The 21,659-nt window shown below is 39.6% G+C and overlaps 1 long non-coding RNA gene across 1 annotated transcript in view; it reads right to left on the bottom strand.

The window, feature by feature from the left end:
- LOC117802959 overlaps positions 1-21,659 on the bottom strand; it is a 35,681-nt gene that overhangs the window by 822 nt on the left and 13,200 nt on the right. The window contains exons 2-3 of the long non-coding RNA XR_004626443.1: positions 7,363-7,457; positions 6,767-6,885 (exon numbers count right to left, since the gene is read on the bottom strand). This is a non-coding gene — a long non-coding RNA (uncharacterized LOC117802959). The remainder of the gene's footprint in view (positions 1-6,766; positions 6,886-7,362; positions 7,458-21,659) is intronic.

Raw genomic sequence — 21,659 nt, 5'->3', positions numbered from 1 at the left:
TACCTCTGATTTTGAAATTTTATAAATTTTGAGCTGAGGGGAAAAAAATTGAGAAAAAAAATCCCCTCTAAAAGTTATTTCTTCTGCTTTGGGTTCAGAGGGAGCCAGACTAAGCATGGAAGGTCTTCCCTATTTGACCTGCTGTGTGAGACTATTTGTACAAGTGGAGCCAGACTTAGGGCACAAGGAACATTCCAGCAAGAACACGGAGAGCATGGCTGGTGAAGAAGGTGGCTCTCCCCCCAGGCCAGGCTTGCTGGGCTCAGTGAAGGAATTTGGAAGCCAGAGAGAATATTTAAGGTTCACCTCACAGGGGGTGCCTGGGTGGCTCAGTTGGTTGAGTATCGGCCTTCTGCTCAGGTCACGATCCTGGGGTCCTGGGATCAAGCCTCAAGTGGCATTGGGCTCCCACTCAGCAGAGAGTCTGTTTCTCCCCACTCTTGCTATGGACAGAATTGTTTTGAGGCTCTAATACTGTAGATCTAGGATAATCTGAATTCTGGGGCTATTTTAGCTCTAGGGCTGAGGCTGTACTCTTGGAGTCTCTGCTAAGTCATGCACGACCTTTTGGAGTCTTGATTGAACGTCCCAGGTATTCCTTCTGACTTGTCAGAAATTCAGTGTCTCCCAGTGCTGTGTCAGCTCTGGGAATTATTCATTCACAGTCCCGTACTGGTTATCCTTGGCCCAGCCTTGTGGAGTTTCATCCTTTGCCTATGCGGCATAGTGGTCAGCCAAAGATCAAGGGCTGACCTCCATGCAGACTTCTGGAACTCTTCCTCCCAGCAGCTTCCTTCTTCAGCACTCTGCTCTGCGAATTCCAGCTAGCCCCTCCTCTGTCTTCTCAGGTCAGCACACCAGGCACGTTCTGCTTGTGTTCCCTCTCCCTGCACTGAGGTCCAAACAGTGCTCTCAGGCAGGAAATCTGAGACAACTATAGGACTCATGTCGTTAGCCTTCCTTCCTCAGACTGTGCTGCTGATTGCCAAATATCTGAAAACAGTATTTCCCACATACTGACCAGTGTCATAGTTGATTCCAGAGGGAGGTGAGTCCCATATCACTTTTATGCGCACTAGTATACACAATTATTACACACCTTGTCATTGAAATGGAACCATTTTTAAAATTAATCTTCAACAGCCCACTAGACCACAGTGAGGTGGCGAATTTTGTCTTTCCTATTTGTAGAACCCGAATCTAGCAAGATGCCTGGTATGGAATGAGCATTAGCATGAAATACATGTTGAATGGATTCATGGTTTCTTCTTCACTCTTGACTCCGGGTTGCCAGCTTTCCAGGTGTGACTGGAAGGCTGACTTCAGTTTTTTTTACTAACGGTGTTCCCTCATCATTGCCCCTGCTTTCTTCCCATGTAGACCTATGTGGGTTAAGGCCAATCTGGGAAATCTATCCTGATTCCTACTTACTTCTTCACTTGATTTTTGATTTGGGGATTTTTAACTAGACCATATCCCAAGTCCAACTAGATGAGTAATAGAGCATAAAAGATGTGGACTTTCCCCCTTGGCCAGTCTATACAAATCAGCATGTGAAAGAACTTTCGTAATCCCCGGCACATAGGTGGTAGCTAATAAATGCATTATATTTCTATACTCTCAACCAATCAGTCATCATGGAGTCAGAAAGAACCATAAGAATCCACCACGTTTGCATTCCCAAATAAAAATTAAGAGAAGCACGCAGTGGTTAATTTGCCACTCTAATTACATACATGCATTTTACATGCAAAATTCCTAATCTGGCTTTTATCTCTTTCACTGTGTTTTTGTCCCCTCACTTACTAGTTTCATGTTTTATGCTGTTGTCTGTCTGATCGGCAGATGCATAAGCTCCTGGTAGGCGGTAATATCAGGAAGAGCCAATGCTTATCTAGCACTTATTCTATGTCAGACACTATTCAAGTATCATATGCCCATTAACCCATTAAAACTTCCTGATGTGGTGGGTACTATGAGCATCGCTATTTAAAGATGAGAAAACTGAGGTACATAACGGTTATCCAGTGTATGCAAGGTCACCTAACTAAGAAGCATAGGAGGAGTGATTCAAACCCTAGTACCTAAGCTCCTACTTGCTGCAAGATACTGCTTCTGCAAGGATAATCTTATGTCCTCTGACAATGCTCTAGTCTTCATACACAAAGACGGTGTGTCTTTAATTGGATATCAGACCAGTTGATGCAACTCCTGGATTCAGTCAGCTCCATCTGCCCCTGGGTCTTAGCTCCTTGCTTCATCTCCTCACCAGAATGTCTCCAGTAAAGCCACACATTTCTGAAGTCATTTCTTCCTGTCTCCAAACACCAACAACTTTCTCAGCCTTTCCAGGGCACCAGAGTCAGGCTTTGTCATGGCTTCTGTGCATTCACCATTGCAAGAACTACACAGTCCCAGTACCCAGAGCCAACATGACAAGACCCTTGGAGAGTCTAGTTTTCCCAGTAGTTGTCCAGACTGACAAAATAATATTACTAAGGAGTATGAAGAGTTAATGCCTCATGGGAAGTACTTTGACCCAAGACAGACAAGAAGAAGCTAGCAGATAAATTCCTCTCCCTTCCTCCCCACTTGATTGCTCCAAAGCACAGTGGTGTCATATCACCTCTCCGCCCTTCTGGAGACACCTCCTGTGACTGAGCAATCAACGATGTCAACCTGAGAAACTGGGGCCAACTTTGTTAAGCACCACTTTGAATTTTTTCCTGTCTTTCTCGCCTCACTTTTCTTTTTCCTTCACTCTTGTTTCCTTCAGATCGTGTCTCCAAAAAGCATGCAATCTTGACTTTAGGCTGTTTTCTCAGGCTAAAACAACTTGTTTCCTTCCAATAATACAGATTAATTGGTGCTGACACATATATCCTCTTCCTTGGTATGTTAATTAGGTTTTTTGTATAACAAATTATTCAACACTTAGTGGCTTAAAATAATAAACATTTATTATCTCATGGTTTCTGTGGGTAAGGAATTCAGAAGTGGCTTAGCTAGGTGGCTGTGGCTCAAGGTGTCTCATGAGGTTGCAGTCTAGATATGATCCAGGGCTGCAATCATCTGAAGGCTTGATGGGGGCTGGAGGAACTGCTTTCAAGATGGCACCTTCACATGGCTGTTGGCAGGAGGCCTCGTTTCTCTTTGACTCTTAGCCTTAGAATGCCTTAGTTCCTCACCATGTGGATCTCTCCGTGGGGCTGCTTAAGTGTCCTCAAAATGTGACCACTGGCTTTCTCTAGTATGAGTAAGTCAAGAGAAAGCAATGAGGAAGATGCAATCCCTTTCGTGACCTAATCTTTGAAGTCACACATCATCATTTTCACCTCACTCACTAAGTCTGGCCCACCCTTAAGCAAAATTCTGCTTTACTTTTCGAAGAAAAAAGTGTCAAAGAGTTTGTGCGAAGATTTTTAAATCACCACACCTGGTCTCCTCAGTTGCCAAGAATAAATATTTACAGGACAGATTGCTAGGAATAGAGTCTGTAGGTGAAATAGAGTGACGCTAATAATTCTGCAAAATCATTAAACTAATGATCATCACTGATTACCTGTCTTATTGTATTGTATTATCAACAATGGTTCACACGTGGTTTTGAATTTGAGTATAATGTCAAGGAAAGCACTCGCAAGTCCTCTTATCACCAGCTAGACCCCAAGACCTGACCTTTCCTGCCCACCTGCTTGTACTCTCCAACCTTGGTCCCACGTTTTTCCTCAAGCTCTTCTTTTCAGTTTCTCTCTTAACTTGGGCAAATGGAAAGCGAAACCACCTCTAGAGCTATAGCAACTGCCCTGACGAGACCTCCAGCGGGCCCAGATGTGTGACCTTATGACTGCCTCAACATATAATGACAAGTCTTCCCTATCTAAATATTCATCCTAACCCTAAATAAAAGGAACCCATCCTCCCTTGCTTGGGGGGTCATAGCTTTGGAAGCTATTCCCTGTGATCTCCTTATTTGCTGCAAATAAATCCACTTTGTGTGAAACTCCACCTGGTGCAGCTTCTGACTCACCAAGAAGCGAACTCACGTTGGTTCAGTTACAATCTTAGTATATTGTTTGTTTCCTCAGATCTATATCTCTATATTATAATCAATATCCCAACATTTGGTCAAACTGACTGTATCTACTAAGAACACTGACTGCATGTATCAGTGACTGTTAAAAAATATAAATGTTCTCATTTGTCAGTAATCACAAGCCCATTAGAAGAATCAAATAATGTAGCAGGTGAAAAATCACTCTGGTGTACTACTTGGCACAGGAGATGTTCAATAAATGTTCCTCTCTAATTCAAAACAAAAAAAATCTATACCAACCACCAATCTTGACATTGCTGCTGGTGTCACTGCAGCTATGATCTTGTAGACCCTAGATCATATAACCTAATTTTTCCCCCTCTCTGGTCCTAACTGGTGGTGAGTAACTTGTCTCTTTCATCTGATATTTTATTGGTACAAAATATATAAGAATAATAACATGTCAATTTGAGCATTTTTCTGCTTAACTGTCTTCTTTTCATACTTAGTCTATCCCTTTGCCTTTAACCTTGGTGAAATGTGAATCTCTTTTCACACTGTAGTTTTAATGAGGTTATTACCCTGCATACCCAATGAGATAGTGGCTTATGTCATAAATTTCATACTTCAAGGTATAATATGCCTTCAGCTGTTGAATTAACCTTTTAACTGAAAATAAATTTTAATTGCTGATCACAACTAGAACTTTAGATGGATTATTAATAGTATTATTATTATTTAAAATGAATATTTTACATGCAAGCAAGGTAAGCCTTGTGAGTAGACATTCACTAAAAATGTTTCTGTTTTATTAAGTTCCTATGTACAGCCAACTTAATTATTTGTGATAATAGGTAATAACACAGCTGAAATTAATGATCTAATAACTCCATCCTATTTTCCAAAACCCTTTCATTTTTGCTTTACCACAATATCTACACACTTAAATAAATTAAGTTTGATCTCTTTCTATCTCTACTATCCATGTTTATAGATGAAATGTTAATAAGCAGTCATCAAAATAGGTCAACTAGAAGAAAAGAGATTAGTGTACCCAAAAGTGAATATTCATTCCCTAAATAAATAAGAATGAACTGCACTTCCTGTTATAATGAAGAAGACAGGGAGACTTGCCACAATGATAATGATAAGTGATATGCCATCTGATCAAGAAACAGTGTTGTTCACAAAGCCAATCATTTTCAACTCATGTCCCAACTGCAACCCAGGGTACAAGATGTTGAAGCATTGCACTGGGAAGGTTTCCAGAATGAAGGACATGGATGGAGGGAGGGTGGTGGCACATCTTACTCAGTCTAGGCTTTTGAGAACAGCCTTATTCATAATAAATTGCTTAAACCATTTCATTTCCATCATGCACACTTAATTTACATAAACCTCACTTTTGGGTCACCCATACCTTCCATTTCTGGGATGTAAGTTACCATTTACCATTCACTTCCTGCACCCCACCTCCACTAACCCAACTGTCCCCATGGATTCCTCATAAATGTCATTCAATCCCAAAAGAGGACGGCAGCAATGGGAGAAGTTATACAGAAAGTTCAAGTGGGAGAAGGAATTAGAGAAGAAAAGACAGCCGTGCTCCATGAGAACAGACAGATTAGCATAGCTTTGGAAGGGACTTGTAATTCTTAAGGGGAAAGGAATAATACAAGGTTGATGTCCCTGGAAAGTTGCCTGGTAATTCACCATCTTAAGGAAGGACCAGCTTACCTTAAGGATCTCTACTCAGGAGCTAGGGAAGGGGGCAAACCAGCTTCCACAGCCAGCGCAGAGCTAGGCTCCACCTGCCAGCTCTAGAAGATATTTCTTTGTACAAAGCAGTAGCTTTCTATAAAAGGTCAACATTAAATTAACATGCATTCAACAAGCATGTTTACTGAGTGCCTAGTTTATGGAGGAACCCTGTAGATGTATCGTTATCATGCACAGTTATCTCTACCAGATGACTCTCTGGCAGAGAACTTCACACTCCTGGGCCCTTTGGAGGTTAGCACAAAGTACCAGTCTGGCTTATCAGGAAGAGAGTCCAACTCTTTCTCTCAAAGAACCAGGGAACTACTCCGCAGTTACTTCTCTCAGACACTGAGGATCCCTTTATAGTCACAGAGGAGCAGTTTCCCTCCCCTGGCTCAGCGCAGCTCCCAAAGCACAGTTATGCCCCCGGTCTCCAGCACCCGTTTCTTTAATGAGTGCTTCGCCCTTACAGAGCTGACTCAGACAGATGTGCAAGGGCCCTGCACTTGATGGGCCTTACATCCTGAATGTCCTTCCAAACAAATGCCCAGTAGCCAAGAGCCCATTTATTGAAGAGACAAATGCATTTGTTCCTGTTACAGAGCTGCAGGCAAATTCTAGCAGTCTGGAAACAGAAAGAGGGAAAAAATATCTTTGTATTGTTATGGCCTAAGCATGACTTCAATCAAAGTAGCAAGGCCAACAAAGTCACAGGGTCAAACCCATTTACACCAACCACCCCCTACACCAATTTTAACATGCTCATGCATCTAGTTTGATTAAAAAAAAAAATCTGTTTCCAAGACTGAATCTTAATCTTGCAAATTCCTAATCTAAGTAACTATTCATTTATGTTAATAAAATGGGTTCTTGATGAGATAGATCCATGTGCAATTTTTACCTGCATTTCTATGACTTTAATATTGAAATGTTGGCTTTATTATTTTTTGAGCTTTCTAGAATACTTACCTACATAATTGTCTTTTTTCCTGTAAAGCTCTTCTTTGTAAACTGAATTCCAACTTGACCACTTCCAGGTTATGACCTTGAGCAAGTCACTTCACCTCCTTCTGCCTCAATATCCTCACCTATGAAGTGATGATATAATAAAGGTGTTGAAGGAACTTAAGTGTCAATACATTGCAAAGTACACTGAACCATACCATTTTTGGATTGAAGATGGCCTCAGAGAGAGAGAGAAAATTCAGGTTACAAGTTATTATTATTAGCCAAAGCTCCAGCACCCATGGACCATGTGCCAGGTTTCCCAACCCTGGACATTCTTATTTCATTACATCATGTTTCATCAGTAACGTCCCCATAATTAGCTGACTCCTGACTTTTTAGACTTGCCATCTTCTCTGGTACCCGGTCATGATGACAAGTTTGACTTCTGTGGTCCCACTTCTCAAATTCTCTGTAGACATGGTTTTGTACTTATCCTCTGGCTCAGATCTCTTCTAACTGTCTTGGGTAACTTCAGGTGATACCCATCCTCCGAGGCCTCCCTCATAACACCTTTCCCAAAGTCGACCACACAGAGACGTGCAGGTGTGTGGAGGTACCTGTTCCGGTGCATCATGGGAGGGCATCATGGGCAGGCATGAGGCAAATCAACACAGACGCATCTTGGGAGCTTGTTTGAACTCAGGCTTTCTTCCTTCCCTCCGCAGTTTAAAAAATGACAAAATTTTTAAATGTTGCTGTCATGACATTCAAGTAGAAAGAAAATTTATCATCAACTAGATGGCAACCTTGGCATGTGCTCTCCTCCTGTTCCACTTCCTTGCTTCCCAGAAAGCCCAGAATGGAGGAGACATTTGGAAGAGAAACAAGACCACCCTAAACCAGAAGTAGTGATGAGTTGACTGACTGAGTCTAGCCAGGCTTCCTTGAAAGCCAGCAGTGGGCTCCCACGTATGCTCTCGGCTCTCCAAGGCTATGACCACCAGCCTCCTTTCTTCGAAGACCTTCACAGATTAGCCTCAACCTACCTTTCTGGCCCGATCTCCTTTGATGACCCACACACATAACACAGTCCAGCAAGGTTAGAGGATTTGATGTTCCCCTGCAATCTTTCTCAATGACCTGTGATCTTATTTCCATCAGAGAGTTCTTTTCCCATCTCTCCCCCAGCTTTGTTCCTTTTCCATATCAGATTTTACTTCCTCCTGAGCACAATCACCATGTCCTCCCACTTTTGCAACAAGATGTAATCTCTTTCCACCTAACCTCTCCTAGCACAGTGGGTGTACCTGTCCTTGGGCCCTTATTCCACTCTGCTCTATATTATAATCATTCACATATTGAATTGTTTCCCTTGCCACCATCAAGCCGTATTCACCTTGAGGGTAGAGACTGTATCATTGTATCCCCTGCCAGGCCTAAAACAAAGCTTGGCATGCTGAAAGCACTGAGTAAATATTTTTCATGTTGAATTAAAGATTGTATTGTAGATAAATATCCTTTGATTTCCTTTATATTTATTTAAATTTATTTTGTTTTATTTTGTAAATATTACTGACTGTATCAACTTAATATTGCTTTCCCCGTTTTGTTCCCATTACTGGCAATGAACAGTATTCTCAATACACTATGTATGTGCTGAAAGCCAGAGAAGCAGAAAGAGCAGCAAAATATGGAGACCCAGGCCTTGTACTTAATCTTCACATTTTTTACATTTTCAGGAGAAAGTCCAAAAGCTTCTCATGTTCTCAGATAACCTGCACACTGCACGAGGCTATGGCTCCATGGGAATAAAATGAAAATTTAAAGGCCAGGTTATATTATCAGCCCTTGAGACCATACTTCTCAATTATCCTTTGGTTTATCTCTAGCCTTTCATCCCCACGAAATTCAGCATTCTCTGTCTTTTTTCATTGAAAGCAATTCACTTTACGAATGTAGAATAATAAAATTAGGCTTCATAAGAAGTTCTGGATGCTGATAGAAAATAAATAATATCTCTTTGTCCTCCCTGAGCCTGGCTTCTCTGTCTCTGTGGTTTCTTCTCTCTGGATCTCTGCCTCTTAAATGCCTTAAGGTCAAAAAGCGGGAAGGTGGAGGCACCTGGGTGGCTCAGTTGATTAAGCGTCCGACTCTTGATTTCGGCTCAGGTCATGATCTCAGGGTCGTGGTATGGAGTTCAGCATTTGGTTCAGCAGGGAGTCTGCTGGAGATTCTCTCTCTCCCTCTCCCCCGTCCCCAACCCCACTTGCGTATGTGCATGCTCTCTCTCCCTCTCTCTCTCAAATAAATCAATAAATCTTAAAAAAAAAAAAAGTAGGAAGGTGGAAAAGATGAGAAAAATGACTTTAAAGAGGCCAGTTGGGTACTGTGACTTTGTAGTCAATATGTTAAGTACAAAGCAAAGGAATGTTCATTTGAGAGCCATCTCAAAGGTGTCATCTTGTTTCTCAACAGGAGCACCTAGAAGGATGTACTATTTTTGTTTAAATGGATTTTTTAAAGATTTTTATTTATTTATTTGACAGAGATAGACACAGCTAGCGAGAGAGGGAACACAAGCAGGGGGAGTGGGAGAGGAAGAAGCAGGCTTATAGCGGAGGAGCCTGATGTGGAGCTCGATCCCATAATGCTGGGACCACGCCCTGAGCCGAAGGCAGACGCTTAACCGCTGTGCCACCCAGGCACCCCTAAATGGATTTTTATAAGAAGTCTCACCCAGCATATTATAATGAACAGATGATACTTAATACAATGTGATAAAGATAAAAACTATCAATATTTCTTGTTTCCTGATTCTTTTTTTAAATATTTTATTTATTTATTTGACAGACAGAGAAAGAGAGGGAGAACAAGCAGGGGGAGCAGCAGAGCGAGAGGGAGAAGCAGGCTCCCCGCTGAGCAGGGAGCCCAGTGCGGGGCTTGATCCCAGAACCCTGGGATCATGACCTGAGCTGAAGGCAGACACCTAACAGACTGAGCCACCCAGGTGCCCTGGTTTCCTGATTCTTTAAGAGACATTGAATCACTGAACTAGTTGGAAAGAAAGAAAAAAAGAAAGAAAGGCAGGAAGAGAGGGAAGGTGGGAGGGAGGGAGAAATGCTGACCTTGGGAGAGTGAGCTCAAGCTGTCTCCTGTAATAAGTAAATTGAAAAAGCAAAGGGAAGACTTCCATCTAACTTACATAGCACCTGTCAAAGTCCAGGGTTGAGTCTATCTAAAGAAAACAATATGGTCGGTTTCTACATTAAAGAGCTCTAATAAAGCCATTTGAAATGTCTAAATGGATTTATTTTAACTCACTTATTTCCTGAACACATAGCCATGTACCTATCTATGATACAGACAGTGACATTTAAGGTATCCTTCCAGGTTCAATGACCAAAGAGCGAAGTGTCTTAGAAACCCTTTGTCCTTTACCTTATATAGCACTTCTGTGCTGGGGGTGGGGGCAGGGGAAGAACAAGGGTAGGTGAAGGGTGTTCAGAAACTGGAATATACATTTTTTTAAAAAAAATCAGCAAGGAAAAGGGACTATTTTAGGCACCATCCTCTATCACAATTCTCCATTCAGATATTTCTACTCGAAGGCTCAAGTTTTCTTTTCTTTTTTTTTTTTAAGATTTTATTTATTTATTTGACAGAGATAGAGACAGCCAGCGAGAGAGGGAACACAAGCAGGAGGAGTGGGAGAGGAAGAAGCAGGCACATAGCAGAGGAGCCTGATGTGGGGCTCGATCCCATAACGCCGGGATAATGCCCTGAGCTGAAGGCAGACGCTTAACTGCTGTGCCACCCAGGTGCCCCTCAAGTTTTCTTAAAAGCAAAATGCATCCCTCTTTTTCTCTTGCCATTTCCTTAACTTAAAATTCCTTCTATTCTCTATTCCTCTCATTAGGATTGCCAGATTTTGCAAATAAAAATAAAGGGCATCCAGTTCAGTTTGAATTTCAGATAAATAACAATTTTTTAATAATAAGTATATTCCATGCAATATTAGGAAATATGTACTAAAAAAGATTCATTGTTTAACTGAAATTCAAATTAAAACAATGAACCATTTTTTTAGTATAAGTATACCCCAAATATCACATGGGATATACTTATACTGAAATGTTATTGGCGGTTTATCTGAAATTGAAACTGAACTGTACCTGCTATATTTTATCTGGCAGCTCTGTTCTTAGGTAAATTCTCCTATCATTCAAACCCAGATTAAATCCCATTTCTTCCATGAATGCTTTCATATCCATCTTATTTTGAAAGGATTCATGCATTTATTCATTACTCCTCAATCAAATATGTATTGAACACCTATTTTCCTCCAGGAACTGTGTTAGGTACTGGAGATAAAAACAAACAAACAAAGGCCATAGCTCACAGGCACAGGATGGCCTTGGAGGCAGGCAATAATGACCCAGAGGAGTAAGTGTCATGAGAGAGAGAGTTGCACAGGGACAACGGAAAATCCATAAATAAGCGTCCTTGTAGGACTGCAGGCTATCTGTCCCTTTCATCTCCTATCTAACTCTATCTTATATGAACATTTGGAACTAGATCTACCACTTCTCAGCCTCTGCCTGGTGTCATACTTTGCTTATAGCAGGTACTCTGTTTTGTGTAATGAAGCCCTTTTTTTTCCATTCACTTGCTCACCATTGTAATTTTTAGAAAGATAACCACAAGATTGAATTTGGTTTGCTTCACTTTAACCACGGTGAGAAACCGTGCATTTTCCAATGTGCTAAATGTGCCAGACATTGCCGTGTGGGCTTCCCATAGCCCCTTAATCCTCACTCTGCCTCAACGAACTAGGTGCTCTTTATATCCCATTTTATGGAAGAGGAAACGAAGACACAAAATGGTTCGTTAACTTGTCCCAAATCTCACAAATAATAAAGGTGAAGCTGAGATTCAGACCCAGTTGACTGGCTTCAGAATTCTGTGTTGTCACTATGATGGAGGTGGTTTTAAAAATTAATTAAATTAAAGAAGCTTCTGGAATTTTCTGTGGACACTTTATTTGTTCTTTTTTGAAATTTTTATTCTTATGTTTTATTTTTTATTATGTTAGTCACCATACAGTACTTCATTAGTTTTTGATGTAGTGTTCCATGGTCTGTGCTACGGTCTAGAGCCTGGATTCAAGAGCAAACACTGTGCACATCCCCAGTTACTACTAGACAATAGCAGATCTGATTGATCTAAGAAAGCAGAGTCATGAAAGCCTTTTCAAGTAACTATTCAACTGAAGGTTAGTTATGATGTGGTTAGAAAAAGTAAAATCATTTCTCAATATATGGTAGAAAATTTAGAGAAAACCAAACATGGTGCCAAGAGATGTAGTTAGGATGGAGTATTGTAACCTTATTACCTGACTTGTAAAAATACAAACTTAAGTGTACTGAATGCTCTAAATCTTATGACTTCCAAAATGTGACCTGGAGAAGCCTACTTGATGAATGTTAAAAAATATCCATTTTCCCATTTGCATAAAATGAGGATACTTAAAACATGAGATTAATTTGGAAGCACTCAAACCCCCACCCTCCAAAAAGGAGACTGTCACTTCCCTCTTCTTGATGACTGGGACTTCTAGCAAATACGTCCTGATTTAAATTTCAGCTACATGGAATACAAAGAGATTTCAGTCTTCAGGAAATCACCTACCTCTATGAATAACAGAGGCTGCTGTGGCCTGGTCTCAGTGTTTCTGTCCCACTTAGATTGGTGTAGTACATCAGGAGAAGGTTAGCTCAGTGTAATTGTTGCTAATAAATTATGGTGTTAAAATAAGTAAAATTATTGAGAAGAGCTGTTTGCCCCTACATGGCATTCTGATAACAAAGCTAAGATTTCATTAATATTTTTTTAAGTCTGTGAACTAAAATATTGTCTATGGCCTCTTTCACCTTCTGAGTCAGTAAACAGTGTAGAAATGGGAAGTTATCATAGTAAATTATATTTAACACTTAACATAAATCCCAAAATTCAAAACCTCAAAAATATATGAAATTCTCTTATTTTGGGCAAATTTTCCACCATATAAATTAATGGGAGCTTCATATATAATTGATAATAGTGTGACATTTGGAAAAATACAAAATGTCAACGGAGACATCTTGAGTAAATATGTCACAAAAGTCTGTGTTTATAACAATAAAAAACAAATCGGTTTGGGGGAATAATAGAATCTCAAAGGTTGAAAGAACTTTAAAGGTTATTGAGTTTACTACCCCAAGTTTTAATATACTCCCCCAGCATCTTCTCCCACATCTAGGCAGCGCTGGCCCAAGTACAAGCAACTATATAGTATCACCCAGAGTTTGTACCTATGTTTCCACTTAAAAACCATCACTGAGTTTGACTTACTGACAACAAGAGAACAGGGCCAAGATTGGGCAAGGACTTCGAAAGGGACCTGTTTCCACCTGTCCCACAACAAACAACCCTTTTCATCTTTCTTTTAACTTCTAGCCACTTTGTCCTCCAAGCCCTGGAAAGAATTTGGGCCACTGAGGAAGCCCAACTGGGTGAACTAAGAACCACAGGCAGGAACACTGGTATAAAATGAGAGCGAGGTCAAGAACAGGCATGTGCAAGAGTCAGTGGGAACAGTGCAGAGTTCTCAAGGAGGGCAGCAAGTGTCTTCACCACCATCTGGAGCTGAGAAAAAGCCAGGTGATCAGAGACTTCTTTTTTTCAGTCATGGTAAAAAACATATAATGTAAAATGTACCGTCTTTTCCAGTTTTTAAGTGAACAGTACATTAGTGTTAACTACAGGTGCATTACTGTTAACTACAGATATCTCGAAGCTTTTCATTTTGCAAAACTGAAATCCTACACTCATTGAACATCAACTCCCCTCTTCCCCTTTCCTCAGCCTCTGGCAACCCCCCTTCTATTTTCCCTCTACAAGGGTTGACTACTTCAGACACCTCATGGAAGGAGAATCATACAGTATTGTCTTTCTATGATTGGCTTCTTTCACTAAGTATGATGTCCTCAAATGTCCTCCATGTTACACCATGTGATAGGATTTCTTCCTTTTTTGAGGTTGAATAATAGTCCATTGCACGCATATGCCTTCTTCTCTCTATCTGTTCATTCACTGATGGACATTTTGCTTGATTTCATCTCTCAGCTTTGTGAATAATGCTAATGAGCATGGGGGTACAAATATCTTTTTGTGATCCCGTTTTCAAGTCTTTTGGATATATACTCACAAGTGGGATTGCTGAATTATATGGTAGCTCTATTTTGAATTTTTGGAAATCTCAAGGTTTCCCTTTTTTAGCTATATTGCTATATGTTCTTTTCAATTGCCAGTTCTTCCAACTCTGGCTCCTGGGAAGACATTCTTAATACTATGCAGGGACATCTGGCAACAACCTTCCTCTGACTCCTCCCACACAGATTAGCAGCAATGCTGAGAGCAAGCCTTTCTACACTGCTCTTCACAGTCCTCCAAAGATAAAACCCAGCCCAGCTATTCTTTACTTATTACCTTAGGATGGGGACTATGCAGATTCCTCTAATAATTAAGTGTTTCCCAGTTTTATTGCAAGAAAGCCTTCAGGGACACAAACACAATTTCTATTTCAAAGGAATGATCTCCTTCCCCTCTTCTTTGGAGAACGTAACTTAGATATTTTTAGGGAAAAATAGGTATTTGGGGGGGATATTTGATATGAAATGTGTATAAATATGTTGTTTATGTAGTATAATAATTTATGGATATAACTTATAGAATTAGGTACTGCCCACCTAAAATCTCAAATTCACGCATCCCCTCTGAATTACATTACTGAAAAAACACATCAGGGAAAAGACTAGTTATGATATTTCTAGGTACAACTCTGAAAAAGCACGGCCTACCACCCAGTAAAGACTTGACTTGTGTATTAGTCAGGATGTTCCAGAGAAACAAAACCAGGACAGAGAGAAGTTATGAGGAATTAGGAATTACCACGAAGACCAAGAAGTCCCAGTATCTGCCATCTACAGTGGGAGACCAGGAAAGCCTGTGGTGTAATTCAGTCTGGGTCCAAAGGCCTGAGAACCAGGGAAGCCAGTGGTGTGAATCCCAGTTTGAGAGGAGGAGAAAATGAGATGGGATGGACCCAGTTTAGTTACTTGAGGCAGAGGAAAAAAGGATGAATTCCTCTTTCTTCTGCCTTTTGTTCTATTCAGGCCCTCACACAATTGAAGGATGCCTACGCACACTGGGGAGGGCAGTCAACCCTACATTTGAATGGTCCATCTATTCAAATATGAATCCTATCCAGAAACACCTTCACAGACACAGCCAAAAACAATATGTAATCTACGCACCTATGCCCCTCCCAAACTGACACATAAAATTAACCATCACAACTGGGTATCAAGAAATTTTGCTTAATTGATAGAACTATTATTCTGTAGGAGAACTGTGAACAGCAAGGAGTGAAAGAAAGACAAGTGCAAAGCTGAGAAATATTCCAGTGTTTTTCGAGAATAATTCAGGGGACAAAAAAAAAAAGCAATAGTGAACCCAAGGAGGAGACATGTTGGTCTTTCTAGAGCTGGAGAATCTGAAAAGCAGGGAGAGCTCCCTGGATTTTCCAGAGCCTGGAAAAACAGCCCTCAAGGTGATCTCTTTCTCTTCATTCAACATCAACAAGCAGAATTTTGAGTACCCCTAAGGCACCCTGACAGTGCAAAGGAGGCATCAGATTGAGGCCACTAGAAATAAATTTTCCCCATTGTCAATAGTGGTTTGTCATTAGGTTCAGACATCACTCTCTTGTGAGTTGGTTTAAGGTGTCAGTCTCTGGAACGTTGATAAACTCCAGCCACTCTGCACCAGCAAACCAGAAGACAAGACCACTTGCAGGGGACCTCTCTAAAATTCTCCACTAAAGGCATACTCCATGAGCAGCTGAGCCCTAACATAGGATTATCTTTGATACCTAACTTCCATGTAGAGGCAAAGGATATCTATCTATCTGTCTGTCTCCCTATCTATTCAACCACTATAAAGAAATTGAGTGGGAAGATCTACCACAGGCTGTAAAGATGAAATTTGTCTCAGCCTCAGATAAAGGACAGAAACCAGAATGGTACAGGATAAAAGCTTAGGTTGGGAAATGAGCACAATAATTAAACCCAGGACACCCAATAAAAATGAAGAAATAATTTCAATAGTCCCAAGCCATGATAGGCAGGGCTGGACAGGAGCAACAACACCAATCAGGAAAGACATGACTTTGACAGGCTTCAGCCCTCCCCAGTTGGTGAAAGAATCCTATCTGCCATCCCCCTCCATTATCCCTGGATGAGAATCTCTCTTCCTCTCCCTTTTTAGGGGTAACTCTCAGGAATAAATACAAAATCAGTCATTTACACCTTAACATGATTTTAATTCTGCTCAGGGGTTCCTAGAGTGACTCATATCTTAAGCTTCAACTTGTTATTAGGTGCCACAGTGAGTTGAGCTCATGGGATAATGGTAGAAGTGTTGGAGAGACCAAGTGACAGGGAAACAGATGAGGTCATCAGTAAGTATGTTAGGCCAAGGTAGGCTAGATAAAGTTCAGAATCAAAAACCCAGGTATGTCAGAAGCTCAGATTATAAACAGTTCTGACTTCTCTGGCTGGATTTTGTAACAGACATCTGTGACTGACTGCAGCTTTTCTTTCGTTTTCTGGGTTTTTGTTAGTTTGCGGATTTCTGTCTGCCTAGTATCTCGGTGGTCACTGATGGAGAGGGCCAGAGGAGGAAGGTGCGTATTCATTCTCTGAGATGAACATAGATAGAAACAACCAGGATTCTGAATTCCAGTTTTGTCCAGGTATCAAGAATATCTACAAGCAATTCCAAAAAGGTCTGGGGGAGTCATACACACAAAACACAAGGATACACAAAATTATATTGTATTTCTTTAACATTTTGTCCCATCAGCCCCATTCTGATATGCACCTAATCTAATCTTTGCCCTCTGTTTCTTTAAACAGCCACAAAAGGATGAGCCCAAGGGAAAATCAAGCCAAAAGAGAAACAGTACAGTCCAAATACCTGCTTTGAGAAAATAAGGAAAAAGGCAAGATCTGTAGACAAAAATTGGCCCAGGCCATTTATTTTACCTTTTTCTTGCTGTGGCTATCACCCTTGTTTATTTGTTTTATTATGTTCAGTTAGCCAACAGATAGTTATCATTAGTTTTTGATGTAGTGCTCGATATACACCCAGGGCTCATCTCCCTTGTTTTTACTCAGCAATGCAAGTTCTCTACCACTTCCTAATGTATAGAAACCCAAAAAGTGACCAACTTCTTGGAATAAAGATGGAATTCTTACAGCAAAAACAGAAAAAAGTAATATCTCAAAAATTATCCTGCCACACATGCAACAAAAATTCAAAATGTTCTCCTCAATAATTATCAAATGTTAAGATAATCCTCAGTAAAACAGATGGAATAAATTATAGCCAAATATTTAAACATTTATTGATGCTGCAGCAACTTTCCAGACAGTCCAACATTCCAGAGTAATATTCTTCAAGATGTGGCACAGATTTCTGGAGTTCTTACCACATCTGAGAAGCTCTGCTCTTTCTATTAGTTCCTCAGGAACGGGGAAGGGCATTCTGATGGATGACTTCCAAATCAATGAGATTTTCTGCTTGTGGAAACAAGATATGCCACAGGAAAATCAAGCCCATGTGTGAGTAAACTGTGATGCCTCCACATCTCTTTATGGGAATTGACATCCATTGATTTTTGAAAGTATACATTTACCAGAACTCAACAATGTTTTTTAACGAGGCCTTCTTACACTGTATCATCAGCTTCAGTCACTCTGTAATTAGATTCAATTAACATGTCCCAAATGCCAGAGGGGTTAGCAATAGTGACAACACTGAGTACAGTTAATGTATAAAAATTAAAATGTTTGCTCTCCATAGCATTAAATTACATATCACAGTCCTCTTTGCTTCTCTAATGTTTCTTTTTTTTTTTTTAAGATTTTATTTATTTATTTATTTGACAGAGATAGAGACAGCCAGCGAGAGAGGGAACACAAGCAGGGGGAGTGGGAGAGGAAGAAGCAGGCTCATAGCAGAGGAGCCGGATGTGGGGCTCGATCCCATAATGCCGGGATCACACCCTGAGCCAAAGGCAGACGCTTAACCGCTGTGCCACCCAGGCGCTCCTCTAATGTTTCTTTGTAGGAACCTTGACAATTACGGTTTCTTGCTGTGGGTCATTCATATCAACATATTTTATAGATGAGTTTACTGGTTGATTACATAGTAAGAAGACAAGACAGTCAACTCCTAATAAAAGTGAGAAGTTTCCAGTCCCAACCCCTCTTTCCTGTCAATTGTGGGGCTGAAAATAGGCTTCCTGTATGAGCTCATCTTTGAGGATGAGAGAAGGGTAGTTTAAAAAGATAAAATGTAATCTTCCTCAAGATATCCAATAGCCACCTCCAATTCTGTCAAATAAGGAAGATATGACAAAATAAAATCTAAATATAGTCCTGCCCACAATATTTAGTGACTACATGAGCATGAAGCAAACTACAGTGATAAGAGTGAAAGTAGACAGAGATAACAATAAATCATAGTGTCAGGTCTAGGTGGTACTTACTAGGACAACAGGCTGCCACAGTATTTTAAAAACAAAGTTTGCACATGAATTCCAATTCCACATTGACAAATTCACTGACAGAAATAAATTCACATATAAATATCAACCAATAAAAGAAAAGAACAAAAAGGATGAGTAAAGAAATATTTGATAATTTATCAACATAAAAGTACCACAGTTACCACAGAGTAAGCAACTTCAACCAACAACCCAGTGAGATTAAAATAGGTGTAAACACCTTTTTAAAACTCCTTGAAAATATAAAAGCTAATAAGAGAAGAAAAGACGTAGGAAGAAAGAAGTTTAGTGCCTCCGGAATGGCACACTGGGAGAGAACTCATGTACAACCTACGGGGCCGAGCCGGGTCTCTGCTTCACTGCTTGGTTTGGGGTGCCCTTGGGCTTGAACTTCGGGCCCTGCCAGCCCTAACACAAAGTCAAAGCTTCCATCCTGGAGCCTTTGACTTGCACAAGGCTGTCTTCTCGCCCGTAAAATAAATAGTACTCACAGCAAAAAAAAAACAAAAAAAAAAGAGAAGAAAAGAGGTAAAAGGAGGTTAAGCAAGCATGAGGGGGGGGAACGTTTTTACCCAAGGTCCTTACAATTCTGGAGGAGAGTCAAAGGGATTAGCTGCATGATTAACAGCTTTTGAGGGAGGCAATACAGACTGCAGTCCAGCACATAATAAAAAATAACCAAGAACTCACGGATGCAAGACAACCCAAATGAAACCCTGTCGTGGGGCGGGGCGGTGGGGGGGAGGCAATAGAATCAGATCCATGGTGGCTCCAGATATTAGAAAGTCTATATTTTTTTTAAAAAAGTATTACTACTTTTTTCAATAAGATGCAAATAAAATTGATAGCTAACATCAGAAAACTAGACAATCTCAAAATAATGAAAATTCCAGAAATAAAAGCTACGATGACTAAAATTAGAAAGATATGAATGAGTTTAGCAGAATGAAGACAACTAAATGCAAAGAGTATTGGTGAACTGGCAGATAGGCCAGAAGAAAAGATTCAAAATGAAGGATAAAGAAAATATTACGGAAAATAACATGAGAGAGTGAGCACGTCAGAAGTCACTGTGAGAAACCTGCAGTACACGTGATTTGTGTCTGAGGGAAGAGATGGGACAGAAGTAATAGTCACCAAAACCATGGCTGATAGTTTGCCAAAATTGAGGAAAGGTAGTGAACATATTTAAAAGTACTATGACGTACTTCTAAATAAATCTTGTTCTCAAAGAAGAAATTAAAACAAAAATTAGAAAAAATGTTTAACTCATTGATATTAGAAATGCAACATATCAGAACTCGTGGAATGCAACTAAAAATGTAAAAAGGTGTATATTAGAAGAGAAGGGTTATATATCCATCTCAAGAGATGAGGAAAAAGTACAGCAGTAAAATGGAGAAACTGACAAAAAATTTACAAAATAGGAAAATTACAGCCACTTTCATTCTTGCCTCATAAAATGTATTTGGAGAGCATTTCTTTAAGTATTTAAAGTAATTCATCAGTAAAACCATTTGGGCCTAGAGTTTTCTCTGTGAGAAGATTTTAATTACAAATGCAATTTCTTTAGCAGCTATGGAATTACTAGTATTTTCTATTTTATCCTGAGTTAGTTTTGGTAAGCAATGTTGTTTAAGGAATGTGTCTACTTCATCTAAGTTGTCTAATTTATTGCCATAAAATTTTTCATATTTATTTATTATTATCCTTGTAATGTCCACAGGATTAGTAGTGATATTGTATCTTTCATTCCTGATGTTTATCATCAAGTTTTTTTCTAACTTGATCAGACATTCTAGCCATTTATCAATTTTACTGATCTTTTCAAAGCACTAATTTAGCTTTCCCTAATGTTTTATACTCTTTCATAAATATCTTGTTTTTACGTATAGTATTTTGTTTTTTATCTTCTTAAGATTAAAATTTGGATCATTAATTTTAAACTTTTCCCCTTTATTGCAAGCATCTGAAGCTAGAAACTCCACTGTTTTGTGGCGTTTGATATTGTGTGTTTTCAGTTGCATACATTTCAAAATGCTTTAAATATTTCCTGTGGTTTCTTCTTTGACCCAAAGATAATTTAGAATTTTTTTAACTTCTAAATTTTTGAAAATTTTCCAGTTCTCTTATTGGTAGTTTCTTATAATTAATATCCGGTGGTTAGATCACATACTACAGAAGGTTTGATCTTCTTACATTTATCAACACATCTTTTGTCCTGTTATCTGATCTATCTCGTGACTGTTTCATGTATACTAGAAAATAAAAACGTGTATTCTATTGTTGTTGGTTACAGGGTTTTTAAAACGCCAATTAGGTGAATGTGGTTGATAGTACTATTCAAATCTCCTACAACCTTACTTAATTTTTGGCTACATGTTCTATCAATTAATTACTGAGAGAGATGTTAAAAATCACCAAGTATTTCTGGATTTCTCCCTTTAGTTCTATATTTATTTCATACATTTTGAAGTTCTGTTAGGAGGTGTGTACACTTCAGGATTGTTACATCTCCAGAATAAATAGAATCTTTACAATTATGAAATACTTCCTTTGTTGATATTTTTGTTCCTTTTCTTGAGTTCAGTTTAAACGCTATTAATAGAGCCACATGGGCTTTCTTACACTTGGTAGTGTGATATATCTTCCATCCTTTTACTTTTACCAATTTATGCCTTTGTATTATGATGGACTGAAAGTCTTTGTCCCCCCAAAATTCATATGTTGATACCCTAACCCCGGATGTGTTGGTATTTGGAGGGGGTCCTTTGGGAGGTAATTAAGTGTAGATGAGGTCCTAGAGAAAGGGGGGGTCTCATAACAAAATTCGTGTCCGTTCTACCACAATTCAGTGGTGAACATTCATAAACGACTGTTCAGGTTAAGAAATAAAATATCACCAGCACCCAGGAGCCCGTTTGTGGGCCCTCCCAACCACTACTCCCTACCTCTCTGCAAAGTAGACCTTCATTTTCAAGGTAATCACATCCTTGTTTCTCTTTAATATTTTGCCACCCAAGTATGACTCCCTAAAGACCACAGTATGGTTTTGTTTTGCTATTAAATAAACGGACTCACAGACTATTGTTTCTGGTAATGACACAGGGGCTTATGTTGAATTCATCCTCTTACAGATATCAATTATAAATTCTGGCAAAAATATTAAAAAGAACTACTTGAAGGTAATGAATAGTCACCAAAGGCAGAACAAAACGGGAAGGTATTTGATCCTTGATAAAA

The sequence above is a fragment of the Ailuropoda melanoleuca genome, chromosome 7 (genome assembly GCF_002007445.2).
Source record: "Ailuropoda melanoleuca isolate Jingjing chromosome 7, ASM200744v2, whole genome shotgun sequence".
NCBI classification, from domain to species: domain Eukaryota; kingdom Metazoa; phylum Chordata; class Mammalia; order Carnivora; family Ursidae; genus Ailuropoda; species Ailuropoda melanoleuca.
The sequence above is the reverse complement of the archived record's forward strand: the minus strand, read 5'-3'. Positions and strand labels throughout refer to the sequence as shown.